The 14,926-nt window shown below is 48.2% G+C and overlaps 1 long non-coding RNA gene across 1 annotated transcript; it reads left to right on the forward strand.

Annotated features, from left to right (window-relative positions):
- Positions 1–2,727: 2,727 nt before the first annotated feature.
- On the forward strand, positions 2,728–9,797 carry LOC306652368. Its single transcript, XR_013761380.1, has 3 exons — positions 2,728–2,962; positions 3,215–3,421; positions 8,417–9,797. It is a non-coding gene; the product is annotated as an uncharacterized lncRNA (long non-coding RNA).
- Positions 9,798–14,926: the final 5,129 nt, after the last annotated feature.

The following is a 14,926-nucleotide window of genomic DNA, read 5'->3' on the forward strand; positions in this document are numbered from 1 at the left end:
AGAAGCAAGAAAGACTTGCTCGTAAATTGTTCCTGTGCATTCCATCATTTTTGTTTCTGTCACGTGAGGTCTCTTGTTTTTTTCTTGAACCTCTGTGTGTATCTTCTGCTTCTAAGGCACTGCCTAGGGGTGCCATTGGTGGACAGCCACCGCAGATCTCAAAAGCAGTGATTTCTGGCCATCTTTCATACCCTCGTGTTTTCTGAACTATTTTGTTTGTTTATTTATTTAGTGGTGCTGAGAAGTAGCCAGGACCTGTGCATGCCAGGCCAGCACTCTGCACTGAGCTACCCTCTCTTCAACCTCTCCCATGCCTGCCTGAGCAAATCTTCTTTGTGGCTGCAGTGGTGGATTTGTGTGGTCTGCCCAGGATGCTTCCCTCTTTCTCAGGTCTGATTGGAAGTTGTGGCCACCCCAATAGCCATGGGGAGGTCTGCTGCTCACTGATGCACCCTTGTCCCTAGAGAATGAGGCTCTTACTCCCAAGCAGGGTCCCTGCGTTTCTAGGATCTCAACCTCTATTTAAGAATAAGGATGTGCATGCATCTGGCATGGACATCGACTTCCTGGCTCTCACCCGTCTCTGCTGTCTTCTCCGTAAACCGTGCTATCCCCTGTGCAGCCCACCAAACGAATCACAGGGCCAGCACAGAGCACCTGACCTGGCTGTGGCCAAGCTGCCCAGCCACCGGGCATCAAAACATGAGAGGAGAATGGAGCCCACAGGGGTCAGGGAAGGAGCCCTCTGAACTGCGCCAGGTACCCACCCAACACAGGCCTGGGGTGCTGTCCCCTGGACTCTGCTGTCCTTGGCCACAGGCATCCTGTCTTATACCCCTCTTCGTGCCCTCTGTCATCTTGGGGAAGAGTCCTGAACCTACTTTTCCTCCCATAACTCAGGCTGTTTCCTGGGGTTGGAGGCTGGGAGCCCACCATTGCTTGGGTCACCTATCCTCCCTGGGAAGAGCCCAGTCTCGACTCCTGCTCAGGCATCTGAACCTCAAGGATGCCTGCAGAAAGAGGGGAGATGAAGCCCTCGATGGAGAGCTGGCAGGCAACCCTGTTAGCCCACCCATGGCAGAGCCCAGATGGCTCCTCCTCAACCACCACCAGGACAACCAGGATCAGCGCCTCAGTGAAGGTCAATGTGGATTACAAATGTCTCTGGTCAGAGAGGAAAGGACACTTAATTCAAAGAACTTATCTGAAGCTCAGGGCAGAGGGCAACCAAGAGCTCCTGGAAGTGTGGTCTGACCTCCAGGAGGTAAGGCATGTGTGCTCTGTGGGGAGATGGGCCTCACCTGCGTGCGGTTATGCCAGAAGGTTCTATGATGCGCTCATTTTGGTGTGAACAGGGGTCTTGTGTTCACAGTGGGGTTTTACCTCCAGAGCTGATGTCATAGAATGTTGGCTATTTTCTGTTCCTTCAGTCACCACATTGTTAAGGTGAGGAGCCCGAGACCCAGTGAGGATGGGCTTGGGTTTATGGAGTGTAATCCGTAGAGGTGGAATGCATCTCGTGGTTTTTATTCCAAAGGGAGACTAGGACATAAACAAGTACATAAACAAGAACCACCAGTACTAGGAAAAATTGGGTGGTACAAAAAGAAAAGTCACAAACTGAATCCAGGGGCTCTTCAAATGTGTCTAGCAGGAGTGAAAAACTGGGCTAACTCTGTGCTTTCTTTGACAGAAGAGAGAATAATGAAGTGCTAATGAGGTTTGGAAGACACCCAGATGGTCAGTGGACAACTTGGAAGGGGCCTTCCAGAAAGGAGGGAATGTGATCCATGCTACAGGTGAGCAGCTCCACAGGTCAGGAGAGTAGAGGTGGGGAGTCTTCTCCATGGGTAAAGGCCAGCTATAAACCTCCACTGGCAGGAACTGTCACCCTCTCCAGTCTATGAGTTTCCCTCTAGGTGACAAAACTGTGTTCAAAAGTCTGAAACAAAATCTTCACGAGCTCCTTTCCTGTAGCTCAGGTGGTTCACTTGGGAGAGCTTCCCAAATGTGCCTTCAAAGAAATGATGTTTGAGGTGATGGATATGCCAGTTATCCTGACAGGCTCATTACCCATCATATAAATGTAGTGGAATGTCATTCAGTGCCCCATAAATATGGAAAAGTATGATATGTGAATTAAAATAAATCTTTAAGAAAGTATGCTAATAAGTCCGAACATAATTGTTTTTATTTTTCATGCTATTTTTGGAGATCTCCAAAATGTTCTTTAAAACCCAAACACACTTGCTTTACTGGTTTCCATTAGTGCATTCTGTCCTTCCTGAGATAAAGGGCTCTGGGCTGGTCAACCCGCAGCTTGGAGAGCAAGACTTCTCTTCCCCAGGAACCTCCACCTCCTGGAATGAGGCGTTTAGGGGCGGTTCCCACCACCTTGAGCTCTTTTCCAGGCGCTGTCACCCGGGGGTTGGAGTCCCACCGCTGCCCAGGCGCTCCCCGCGATCTGTGCGGGTACAGGAGGGAGGGGGTCTGGCAACGGGATCAGACCTCCTTCCTCCACTTGGGAATGGTGAGTCGGATAATGGGATACAGAAACCGTCCCCCTCAAGGTGCAGCGGGAGTCAGCGGGGTGGGGGCGGCCGGGGGCGTGGCCGCCGCGAAGCTGGGCGGGACGGGGGCGGGGCGACCGCCGGCTGCGCGGGGTGCGCTGGGCGAGCTCCTCCCACTGCGCTCCCGGAACTCCGAGCCTGGGCACCAAAGAGTGTGTGGTTCCCGCGTTACCGCTGCCGCCGCCTCCTGCCGAGCGAACTGGGCCCGGTGCTGCTGGTGGCGGGCGATGTGAAGCGGCTCCCCACAGTGCAGCCGGATCGCCCGGGATGTGGCTCAAGTCCGAGGAGGTGCTGGTGAAGTACCCTGAAGCTCTGGGTGGCCCAGAGGAGCAGCGGATACCTCTTGCCACAGCGGCGCCGCGGGCACGGCGAGGGGATTGGTCACCTCACCGGTAAGGGTTTGGCGGGGGTGGGCCGGGCCTGGGGTCTCGCTCCTTGCAGCACCCGCCGTTCCCAGCCCGGGTTTGGGACCCGGAAACCTGGGAGGCGCCTCTGCAGCCTGCGGGGCTGAGAGGGGCTCAGGTTGGTGGGGACGCTGCTTGGGCGGCCGGGCGGGCTGCGCGGGGTTCGCCGGGAGCGCTCCTCCGGCTGCGCGTGCGGAAGTGCGACCGCTAGGCACCCGCGTGTCTGCGTTTCCCGCGCAGCCGCTGCCGCCGCCTCCTCCTGAGCGAGCTGGGCCACGTGCGGCCTTGGCCCTGGCTACGTGAAGCGGGGCACCAGAAGAAAGGGAAACAAGCCCGACGAGGTGCTGCTGAAGGACGCCCTGAAGCGCTTGGTGAACCAGTGGAACAGCGGCTCCTTCATCCTAGGGCGGCGTGGCGGGCACGGCGAGGGGGGCGGTGGCCTTAGCGGTAAGGGGCTCGCGGGGGGTGGCCGGCCTCAGCTTCCAGCCCGGGGCTGAGTCGCAGGTGCGGATTTCGTGGGAGACAGGGGGTCAGGATGGCCTTGCCTCGGGTTTGTTTTCCTTTCTTCTGCATTTCTCTGGCTTGTCAGTGGTGTCTACTCCGCGCCCTCTCCCCCCACCCCGCCCATGTTACAGCCGGCCTTTGCTGGAGTGTTGGAAAGCAGTCGTCATGTTATCCTTCTGCCCTGCAGCTCTGCTATGCTTCTTAGTTCCTGAAGTTTTTCTTGATTCTTTATTTTTCTAAAGAAAAGCATGTCATCGTTGAAGAAAGTTTTATTTCCTTAAATGGTATTATCAAGTTAGACAAGTTCTTGATTCCTCGTTTGTTATGTTTTTTTCCTTTAATCATGAATGGGTGGGTGTTCCATTTTTGTCAAATACTTTGTGTATCAATTGGAATTATTTTGTGATTCCCCCCCCCCCCACTTCTATATTGATGAACTTTCGAATGCTGGACCATTGTTGCATACTTGGAGCAAGTCCCACTTGGTCATGAAGTATATTTTCTTTTATATGTTGGTGGATCCTGAATGCTGGCGGAATTTTTTGTGATGTGAACAATTGAAGTCAGGGAGTTGGGCATACTAGGCAAGCACTCTGCCACTGAGCTACATCCCTAGCCTTTTCCTTTTCCTTTTCCTTTGTGTGACTGTGACATGGGTTCCTTGTGGGCCTTGGTTTTCTTTTCTTCTTTCTTTTTTTTCTTAAATCCATTCTGAAAATCCCTGGGTGTTTTTGGTTGGTGTATTTAGGCCATTCACATGTAAAGTGATTGTTGTCATTGTTAGATGAATCTCTGAGCTATCTCCCCAGCCTTGACATGGTTTTCTTGTGGGCCTTGGTTTTCTTTTCTTCCTTTTTTTTTTTTCTTAAATCCATTCTGAAAATCCCTGGGTGATTTTGGTTGGTGTATTTAGGCCATTCACATGTAAAGTGATTGTTGTCATTATTATGGTATATAAACAACTTATTATTTATAAGTGTATATACATAATAAGAAGTGAGGAAATCATCTTCCATGTGTGTTTTGCTATTCTGCTGGGACTTGGCTCTTTACAGTTTACTGTAGCTGAAGGTACCAGAGGCCTCACATTCCTCCATGTCCCTGGTTGTGTCTCTTCTCTGTCCCTGGGTTCAGAACTTCCCAGCCTTCCTGCTCTTTGAGCTGTCATGTGCTCTCATTTATCCTGGAGCTTTTGCTGTTGGCAAGGGGGAGGGTCCTAGAATCATCAATCAATCTCAGTCATCAGTGGACATGTGACCCTGGCCTGTGACCTTCCCAAGTGTTTTCTAGCCACTTCCTCCCACCCCTGTGGGGACAGGAAAGCCAGAGGGGACACAGGAGCCAGAGAAGGCCTTTGCCCAGCTGTGGTGAGGCCCTGAGGATGCCTCATGGCCTTATTCTTCCCATGTACAGAGAGCTGGGCAGGTGTCCCTGGGGTCTTTCAGTGGGAACTGGTGGGGTTCTGGTGAGAACACCTGTGCTGCCTTAGGGTTCCTTAGGATCTCAGCGCCAGGGCTTTCTTATTCTCTTTCAGTCAGGCCCCTGCAGAGTCAGACTCAGGACTCAAGTGTCCTGCAGTTCATGACCTCAGCACTGGGGGAGCAGGTCCCAGCTGTGTCCCTCAGATTACCTGTGCCACTTTAGCTTTTGGGGTTATGTTTTGACCTGTGACCTCAATTCTCTGATGAGTCCAAGAAAAGCCTGTGATTTGCAGTCTGCTTGGCCTCTGCTTGTATTTATGGGAGGGGTGCTTCCCAAGTTCTTTGCATGCTGGAACTGAAGCTGGAAGTCCCCTTGTGGCTTTTTGATTGCTGCCCTGCCCACCTGCCCACCAGTTGAATGGTCCGGGTTGACACAGACTTCCTGACCTTCTCAGAAGCATGTGAGAGAAATCCCCACTCTGCCTCAAATCTCGGCACCCCTCTGTGGCTGTCCAGGTGCTGTACACCCTCCCTGTTCTCTTCTTTCCATGTCACCTAGAGTCCCCCAGGCTGCTGTTACAAAGTCTGCATGGGTTCTGTCAGAGATGTCTGAGAAGCGCCTCCTGGGATAGACTCCTTTCTAGTCTTCCTCCGTGTCTCCACCAGGATTTTTTATCTATGCTAGACAAACATGGCTTTTCACCGGTCTTTTGAAAACACAGCCTTAAGTGCCCTTACCCCAGCCTGCTGTTTTCTTCCACTGAGCTCTGCTAAGCTGCCTGTGGGTTCTGTATTAAGTGTCAGCTCTCCATCTAGCAGACACAGGACAGCCTTCCTGTCCCCCGCTCCGTTATCTGACACCAAATAATGAACCCTTAAAGGGTCAGGGGACTAGCCAAAGAATAATTGCTGTAAAAACACATGTCCTTCCTTCTGCTGGGGAAAGTCATCCCGTAGGGCAGGTGAGGGAGGTGTAGGTTCGGGTCATCTAGGAAGAGGTTGTACAGGGTGAGCAGGGTGTCTCTTGGCTGTGGAGGTTGGCAGCAAGAGAGGGTTGATGTGCAAGTAAACATATCAAGGGGGGGTGGAGGCTGGGCTTGTCTGTTGGAGAAGAGAGCTGTGAACAAGGAAAGAAGTAAGAATGAACACGGAGAGTGGGTCGCAGGAGGCATCGCTGTGAACTCAGTTTTTCTGTATGTAGATTATGTATACATACACACATTGCATTAGAGTTGTGTATGCCTGTGTGCAAATATATGCGTCATATGTATACACACAGACCCCATTCGCAATGAGCTTCCAGATACCAGGTTTTTATTTTTATTTTATACCAAGGATGGAACCTAGGGCCACATACCCACTGATCCACATCCCCAGCCCTTTTTATTTTTTTTTTTATTTTAAGCCACTGTTGTGCTAAGTTGCATAGGGCCTCGCTAAGTTGCTGAGGCAGTCATTGAACTCACAATCCTCCTGCCTCAGCCTCCCAAGCCACTGGAATGCCAGGTGGCTTTTGTGTAGCAATCCTCTTGAAAAGAAATAGAATTTATGGGAAAAATGTCCCATTTCAGGGCTGGTGCAGGGAGAGTACGAGACGATGTTGGAATATTTTATTGTGGCAGAGACTATGAAAAACCATGAGTACATGTCCAAAGGACACAGAACCCAGCTTGAAGGGATTCCTACCTGCCAAACCTGGGACAATTAAATCATCCGAGTAAATAATAGTAATGAATTCTTACTCTTTGAAGAAAAGCAGGAAAGATGAGACCATACCGATAAAAGTGAACAAATTGAAAGTTTGAGGAATGGGAAATTTACATAACTACATTATTTGTCTGTAGGAGGCTTGTGAGTTACAAGGGAAAAAGGAATAAGTTCATGGTGCAGAGCCCAAGCAGCCACTAACTTAAGAGACCAAGTGAACAACACCAGGAGTGGAACAAGTTGAAATTGTGTCCACCTGAGAGGATGTGAAGCATAGCATTCCTTCTGTGAGGCTGGCCAGAGACTTTAACCTGAATCTAATCAGCATCAGGAAAGCCAAAACTGGGATTTGCTGCAGAAGAAGTAGCCACTAATCTTTGAAACTGTCAAGCTCAAGGAAGTCAAAGATGTGTTAAGAGAAGTAATAGTTCAAGGCAGTGAGTGATTCTGAACAGGTGCAATGTGGTAGAGTCACAAGACAAGCAGTTCTCAACTCCTGTGGACTGGATTAGTGCCTTTGTTTCTACAGTGGTGCAAAAGCAACCTGTGTTCAGTAGAAACCATACATGCATTTTTTTAAAATAATTTTTTTGGATGTTAATAGACCTTTATTTTATTTGTTCACTTTCATAGGGTGTTGAGGGTGGAACCCAGTGCCTCCCTCATGCCAGACAGGTTCTGTGCCACTGATCCCCAGCCGGAGGCCCCATATATGCAGTTGTGAATTTGGATCTTTTCCTGGGGATGTGCTCTTGTTCACTCTGATGTGGGGCAGGCCCCAGCCAGCCTGTGATCATGAGGGCCATCGAGTGACAGAGTGCCCTGCTGCCAAGGCGGGAGGAACAAGTGGATACATCCCATGCATTGCCGAGTTGCAGTGTGTTTGTTCCCCTTAGGACGGGTTTGTGAGGCACTTGGAAACTGGCGGGATCTGAGGAGCAGAGGGTAGGAATGTCCGAGCGTTAACTTTCTGAATTGTGGGTTGTGCTGTTGTGTCGGCACATGTCCCTGCTGGTGTGAAACATGCTGCACACTCTAGGGTGATGGGGTGGCAGGTCAGTGACATACTTAATGATTCAACTTCCTTTAACATTGGGGTCTTAAACCAAATAAACTCCTCAGGCCACTCAGGGCCCTCTCGGGGCCTAGTAGTGAAGGAGGATGGGCAAAGGAAGGTGTAGGGCTTCAGCTCCTCCAGGGAGGAGGGAGTGGGTTTGTTCACCTGCCATTGATTCAGGATGCCATTCATCACAGGAGAATGCCAGTCCTTTACCTGCTACCTGTGCCTTCTGTCCTGCGGGGTCTTGGATGTGTTGTCATATTTCTCAGGGTACCTTTCTGGAGTAGAAAGGGATTATTCTTCCATGTGAGATGTGGATATGATGAGGATCCTAACGGGCAACACTTACCTGGTGCTTGAAGGCCCTGGCAATAGTCTAGGTACTTTGAATGATGACTTAATTTCCATAATTACCCTTGGAGACATATCATGGTTGCTTTATCTTCCAAAGAGACCCGGGCACAGAGAAATCAGGTAACTTTCCTAAGGCCACACAGCTTGAAAGTGGTAGAGCTGGGGTTCCAATCGGGCAGTCTGACTCCAACAGCAGATGCTGGGGAAATGGGTGTGAGGAAGCTAGAGCTCTGGGCCCCAAGGAGCTCTGTCTGACTGTGCGGGGTGTCAGAGCTGTGCCTGGGCTCTCACCAGTGACCATGCTGCCTCTGCATGTGTGAGTGGCAGCTGCACACTGGTTGTGGGTCTGCATGTCCCTGAGCTCACAGGTGTGTTTGCTTCTCTTTTGCCTTGTAGGTGGTCCGGTGGGTGCTCTGGAGGCAGTACTGGATTCTAACACTGAGGTCGCGCTCCCTTTTGAGTTCTGCTTCAAGTTCCCAGCTCACAGGTGTACTCACCCATAGCACATGCAGAGTTCCTGGATGGATGCAATGTTCACTGGGCCATAGCCACTGGTGAGTCTTGTTCCCGTTGGAATGTTCCAGACCCTGAGGTCTGAGCATGCGGAGCATCTGTTTGTTGGTGAGCCTGCAGGTAATGCCCGGGGAGCCTCACCTGCTTTCAGAAGCTCTGGCTCTCCTCCACATGTCTGTCTCTTTCTTAGTGATCGAAAGCACACTGAGCTGTGAGCGTGAGTGATCCAGGCTTCTGAGGGGTGTGTTTCAGGGCACTCACGTGTTGTTGGGTATGAAGTGGCCGTTTCCTTTATGTTCTTGGTGTCTGATTAACACGGTTTTCCCAGGTGTGTGCATGTGTGGTAATAGCCGGGGGCAAAGTGCAAGGGCTGTGTCCGACTTGGGCAGTCTCCACCCCTAGTTGCACATCTGTGCCAAGAGACTGCATCACTGGGCTTCCGGGTGCTGAGGAAGTTTTCCTTGGGCCAACACAGGTCAGGTTTGCCAGTGGCTTGTTTTCTACCATTGTCCTGCCCTCAGAAGGTCCTGAGTAGTGAATTGTTCTTTTCAGGGTTCTCTTGTGGGGAGTGAGGATGGGAGGCATGGGTATGTTCTAGTGTGGGGATTGTGCTGTTGACTGAGATACTTGTACTTGTGCAGGCATTACTTGGGCATCTTCCATGTCGTTGACTCGCCCTCATACTTCGTTGTGTGCTGCGCATTGACAAAGGATCCCTGCCCAGGAACGTGGGTGTCCAATAAATTACAAACAAAAAGGGTAGGAAAGGCCCTGGGTGGAACCAGCTCAAGAGTAGGAATGGGAAGAGCGGCCTGTGAGGATGATCCCTGTCTTTTCCAGGCTCTGGTGTGACAGAACAGGGAAGTAGAGGGGGTCCTTTAAGAGTACTTTTTTTCTTTTAAACTAGGTGGAAGAGAGAGTTAAACTATTTCATGGGTGAACTGTGTTATTTGGCAAAAGATCTGTGGATAACAGGTAGGAAGGGAGACAAGTTGTTATTACTATTTTAATTTCACATGGACCAAAATGTCTCCAGGCTTCCTAAAGGTACCTCGCTTTAGGCAGAGAGATAAGTTGTGAGCATTGACTGAGTGGCTTGTGGTTGTAGACAGAGGAGCATGCCCAGTCCTTCAGGCTAGAGCTCAGACATCCATTGTGCTGACTCCCTGCTGGTGCCCAGGTCACTTCTTTTTTCCTGCCTCCCTCCATGGAAATAAAAGTTCCAGTGTCTCTCTGGCTGCTATCCCTCTTGTGCCCAGGACAGCATTGGGCATGTAGTCAGTTCCCAGTAAAGCATGGTTGGGTAGATAGTGGGGAAGCATGCAAAGAAGATGATTGAGGCCCCTTGTTGAAGATTTATAAGGCAAAGGAAAGTGACGTATCCAGATGGCCCCCTGAATTTGCGTGGTCAGATTTCACGATTTTTGGACTTCCAGGTCATGTGGAAGCATAGTCGTAGAAACCTTGGACTTTTCACTTCGCCATAGTATGCAATAAATTACGTGAGCTCTTCAACACTTTATGTTACATAGGCTTTGTATTGGATGGTTTTGCCCAATTGCAGGGTAATGGGTGTGTTGTGAACATGTTGACAGGAGCTTAGGCTAAGCTGTGATACTTGGCGGATTAGGTATTAAATACAGGTTTTTTTGATAGCAATCTCAATCTCATGATGAGTTTATTAGGATGCATCCTGGTTGTCAGTTGAGGAGCATGTGTAGTTACAATTAAGATTTCTTGGGTCCTGTGTGAAAAGGCAGGGCACAGGCCTGCTGATGAACATTGAGCAGTCAGACTACTTCAAGATAGAGGTTGTGTTTTTTGCTTTCAACACAAATTTTTCTTCTCAACGGTACAATACAAAATTTACTATCCTAATTATGTTTAGTTAGTTGCATAAAGTACTTTCACAGTGACATATGGGCATCACCACCATCCATCTCCAGAACACTCCTCAAGTTCTCAAACTGAATCTCTGCACCCGTTAAAGTCTCTGCTCCCCTCTCCCCTGGCAGCTGCCATTACACTTCCTGCCTCTGCATTTGGCGAGGAACCTCACGTGGAGGACTCATACTGCCTTATCCTGTGACTGGATCAGTTCACTTGGCACAGTCTTCAAGTTTCATCCATGTTGCTGTATATGTCAGAATTTCCTTCCTTGTTAAGACTGGATGAGACTCCATTGTACGTCTGCCTGAGCACTTCACTGAGCGTCTGCTATGTGCAGGACCCTGCACTGGGAGCTGAGCACGGGCTCTCCTATGCTGGAGTAGCCATCATGCAATAGTGATGACTAGAAACCTCCTTGTAGAGAAAGAGATGACTGAAATGATCGTGCCTTTGGTTAATGGTGTTGCTCAATGCTCCAAAAATATGGTGAAGTTTCTTAGTTGCCTTTGAAAGGAATTAACTTACCATGTTTGACTTCATGCTATTGTGTTTTTTAATGTATACCTGATCTTATAGTTTTTAGAGATATTGCTGTAAATGGTATGAAGTGTCCATTTGTAAACCTGTGAAATTCCTGACTGTTGCTTGTGGGTTGACTGGTGCCTGTTGCAGCGACAACATCCTTGTGAGGACCTTCCCAGGAGGTTCTTCCCCTGTGAACGTGACTTTGGTACTTCTCCACGGGCCTCTCTTCTCACGGGAGACACTAAGTGAGACTGTTGAGAATCGTCTGCTGCTTGGTCTGTGTTCCATGCTGGAACAGCTGTACCATTGCAAATGCTTCTGACACTTGAGTGGTAGGTGCTCTGCACATGATCAAGGTGTGCAGGGTGGTCACAGGACAGTCCCAAGGCTTTCCTGCTTGATGAGCTGGCCTAAGTGGCCATGGGACTGAAGTTTGTAAGTCCCAGTGCAGTGGCAGGAGAGACCGTGGCACCAGTGGAGAGTGCCAGCTTTCAGTGACAAATGGTGGCTCTGAGTGTGAGACCCCTGGCATGGGACATTTGCGGAACATTAACACAGGGACTTAATGTTGGCAAAACGATGACTCTTGTTTTTCACTCTCTCTCTTTCTATTCTGATCCACGTGCTACATTAGAGGAAATCAACCAGCACTGGAACTGGCTGGGATGGAATCTCCTCCATACTCTGTCTGTGTTTGATAATAAAGACGACACGGCCAGCTTTGTCAAGGGGAAGGTGAAGGTAGGCCCTTTGATCTCGACCTTTATCCCCATCTCGTGTGACTCTTCATAACATTTTGAACTCTGCCACGTACCCACAGTCTTCACCAGTCCGATTACACTTTTTGGATTAATGTGCAAAGCCAAATTAGTTCAATTTGTCACCTGTCAGTCTTTGAGGCACATAAAGATACACCTGAAAATTAGGGAAAAAAGGGGGTGGTGCTTCATCCTCAGGCCTAATTCCTGTTATCTTTTACAGATATAATCATCCTTTTTTTTTCTCGTGGGATACCATAATGTTAAGATTTGTGTTTTTGCAGAGCAACATAGTATTGTCTTCCTCAAATTAGTTATTCGTGACTCATTTTCTCTTTAGCTGTAACATTTGTCACCACATTGGACCTAGTGCTCTGGTCCTACTAATAGTGGATATTTGTTCTGCATATGTTAATTAAATGGAGTTACAGCCAGTTAAGGTCTGAGAAGGCAGGAGAGGAATCGTGGGAGGTATTTGTTCATACCTCCTGCCAGTTACATTGTTACATAACTTGTGTCCTTGCAAGGACATGATGGTGATTGGTGCTTTAAGATCCTGTTGGGGAGGGACACGTTTCCTCGTTCTACAGTGAACTCTCCTTACACACTTGAACACAGAAGCCTGCAGTACAGTTTTCTTCCCTTTGGATAAAACCTCCCCAAAGCAATCCATCTTTCCTCCCTCTTCCTGTTCCTCCTTCCTCCCCCTCAGTTCATTTCCTCTACTCAAAGGATCCCCCATGTGGAAAGAAACTGTCAAAATAGTGCTGTCTATGTACATGAATATACGACAGTGAATTCCATCTTTGATGCATACCTATAAAGCACTAATTAAAGACCAAATACGTAGTAGAGAGCCCACTAAAGTAGGAAGCCCAGGGGAGGGAAATGAAGCTCATTCTATTCCATGACTGTATGATGACGTCAGAGTGAACCCCACTAATGTGTATAAGTAAAATGTACTAATAGAAACATTGTGAATCTCCCAGACCATGGATTTTGTTTTCTTGAAAACAAACCTCAAGAGTTCCAGCTTTTTGTAAGGGGTGTCAAAGTGAATTTTTGGTTTTAGAGGAAGAAAGAGAAGCACTCTTTTCCGTTTGGGGACTGAGGGATGTGAGCAGGATGAGTGAAGAGCAGGGGTGACCGAGGCCATCCAGTGCTTGGCAGCCAGGGCATGACCTCTTACCTGTGGGTCAGAGCTGACCTGGGCTATGGTAAAAGACACACACAGCTCTCAGGACACCCCTCATCCTTGCCGATGGACTGTGCCTCAGTGTCCTGTGTCAGATGGGACTGAGCATCAGCGACACTTGACCTGCCTCTCTTGGCCTAACGTGAACTGTAGTGGTTCTTTCCTCGAGGTGTTTTCCTTACTTGGGAGGAAGGAAATTGATTTCTGCTATGCTGGTTCCTGAAACAGTTCTGTAGGAGAAGGAAAATGTCCTCTCCCTAGGTTCTGTGGTTCAGGTCCTGGAAATTACATCGCTATGCAGCAGATGAACAAGAGAGAAAGTTGATTTGAATGCATGCAGAGTGAATACATGTGGCAGAAACTGAGCCAAGTAACTCATAGGGTGGTTAGAATCAACTTTGCACAGCCCTTTAAACAGAATCCTCAAACTCCACAGTGGTTTCTTTCTTTTTTTTTTTTTTTTCTTTTTTCCACCCTGGCTAAGAGAATCTTGAACCAACTGAAAAATAAGACAGAAGCCCATGTGAGGGTCACAAATGTATCACCTTCATAGGGATCAAACTGATGCTGGGGATTAAAAGCATTTCTTACAGTTCAACCCCAGAATGTGACTTCTCACCCATGACAGAGAAAGCCAGAGCTACCTAGCCCAGCCCCTGCTCCTGCTTAATGTCATTTTTATAGCTCAAGGAACAGAGCAGCTAGCCCAGAGAAAGGGGGCTTATTCCCAAGCTAACCTCCCTGGGCATCCATCCGCCTCCAGGAGGAGGCCAGGAATACCGCCTCTAAGAAGCAATCTTCTAAGAAAAGCCTCCAAATGGAGGGGGGTGCCTCTTCTCCCTGGCTGGCTTGGGCTCCTAAGGGATGTCTACATTGTGGGCCGGGAAGGGCTTCCTGGACCACAGGATTGTCCTGCCACCTCGGTCTCGACCTGGTCTGCTGTAGAAGTGGACATTCTACTGAGGGCAACTCCTCCCTTTCCTTAAGTGAATAGTTTTGGTTACCAGAGGAAAAGAAGAGCACACACACAAGACCTGGAAATAAACTCATCCTACCCGACCTCGGAAATCCTAAAGCCAAGTATGGAATATCAGCTCCACGGAATGTTGAGAAGCCATTTCAATGATGTTTTCCAAGAGTTTGTTATCACGTGGGGATTATGGAGCATTGTGTTATGATGTCAAGTGAACACACGATACAAAATCATACGCATCATGTCAACTCACCTATTTTAGGACTTCCCTAAGAAAATATAAAAGTTTGGGGGGAAATTTCCAAAATATTCATGGGGGTTGTCTTGGTAGTTTTCCCTTCCATATAGCTTTCAAGTGTTTCTGTAATAAGCATGTATTTTTTTTTGTAATGGAAAAAAAAAAACTTTATTTAGAAAACCTATTTTTTAAAATGGCAAGGGTTATATATTACCAGTAAAACAAACAATTCAGAACTCCATGAATTCATGAGATTGCAGAATTTTAATGCTGTAAGGAACCATAGAGATTTTTTTAGTTTAAGGATTTTTAAATAGTTAATTTTTTAAGGTCACAGATTTTTTTCGAGAATCTTCTAGAAACTATGACTTTTTCTCAGAACATGAATACATATCATAATTTAAGTGACTTGTAGTTTGAAGTTACACAAAGCCCTAATCAAAGTATCTTAATGGAGAACATTCATTGACTCACACAACTAAACACTTTAGGGAGATCAGGTGAAGCTTGAGCTAGCACTTGAACAATTTCACCAATGCTGTCATTTCTTCTATCTCTCATCTATCATCAGCTTCATCCCAAGATTGGATCACCTGTGGGCTCCAAGATGACCAGTGAATGATTTTGACACTTCATTTTTAACATTTGTATCCAGCAAGAGTGTCTCTGTTTCCGCATTGCTAGTAAATGCCATAATATTTGATCTGATTGTAAATTTTAGACACATGCTTATCCCCAAACCAATACTTTAACCAGGAAATAGAGAGGGCCAATCACCTTAGCTAGGTCACTTGTTCTGCCTTGAAGTTGATAG

This window comes from Sciurus vulgaris (genome assembly GCF_902686455.1).
Source record: "Sciurus vulgaris genome assembly, contig: HiC_scaffold_181_arrow_ctg1, whole genome shotgun sequence".
Taxonomy (NCBI): domain Eukaryota; kingdom Metazoa; phylum Chordata; class Mammalia; order Rodentia; family Sciuridae; genus Sciurus; species Sciurus vulgaris.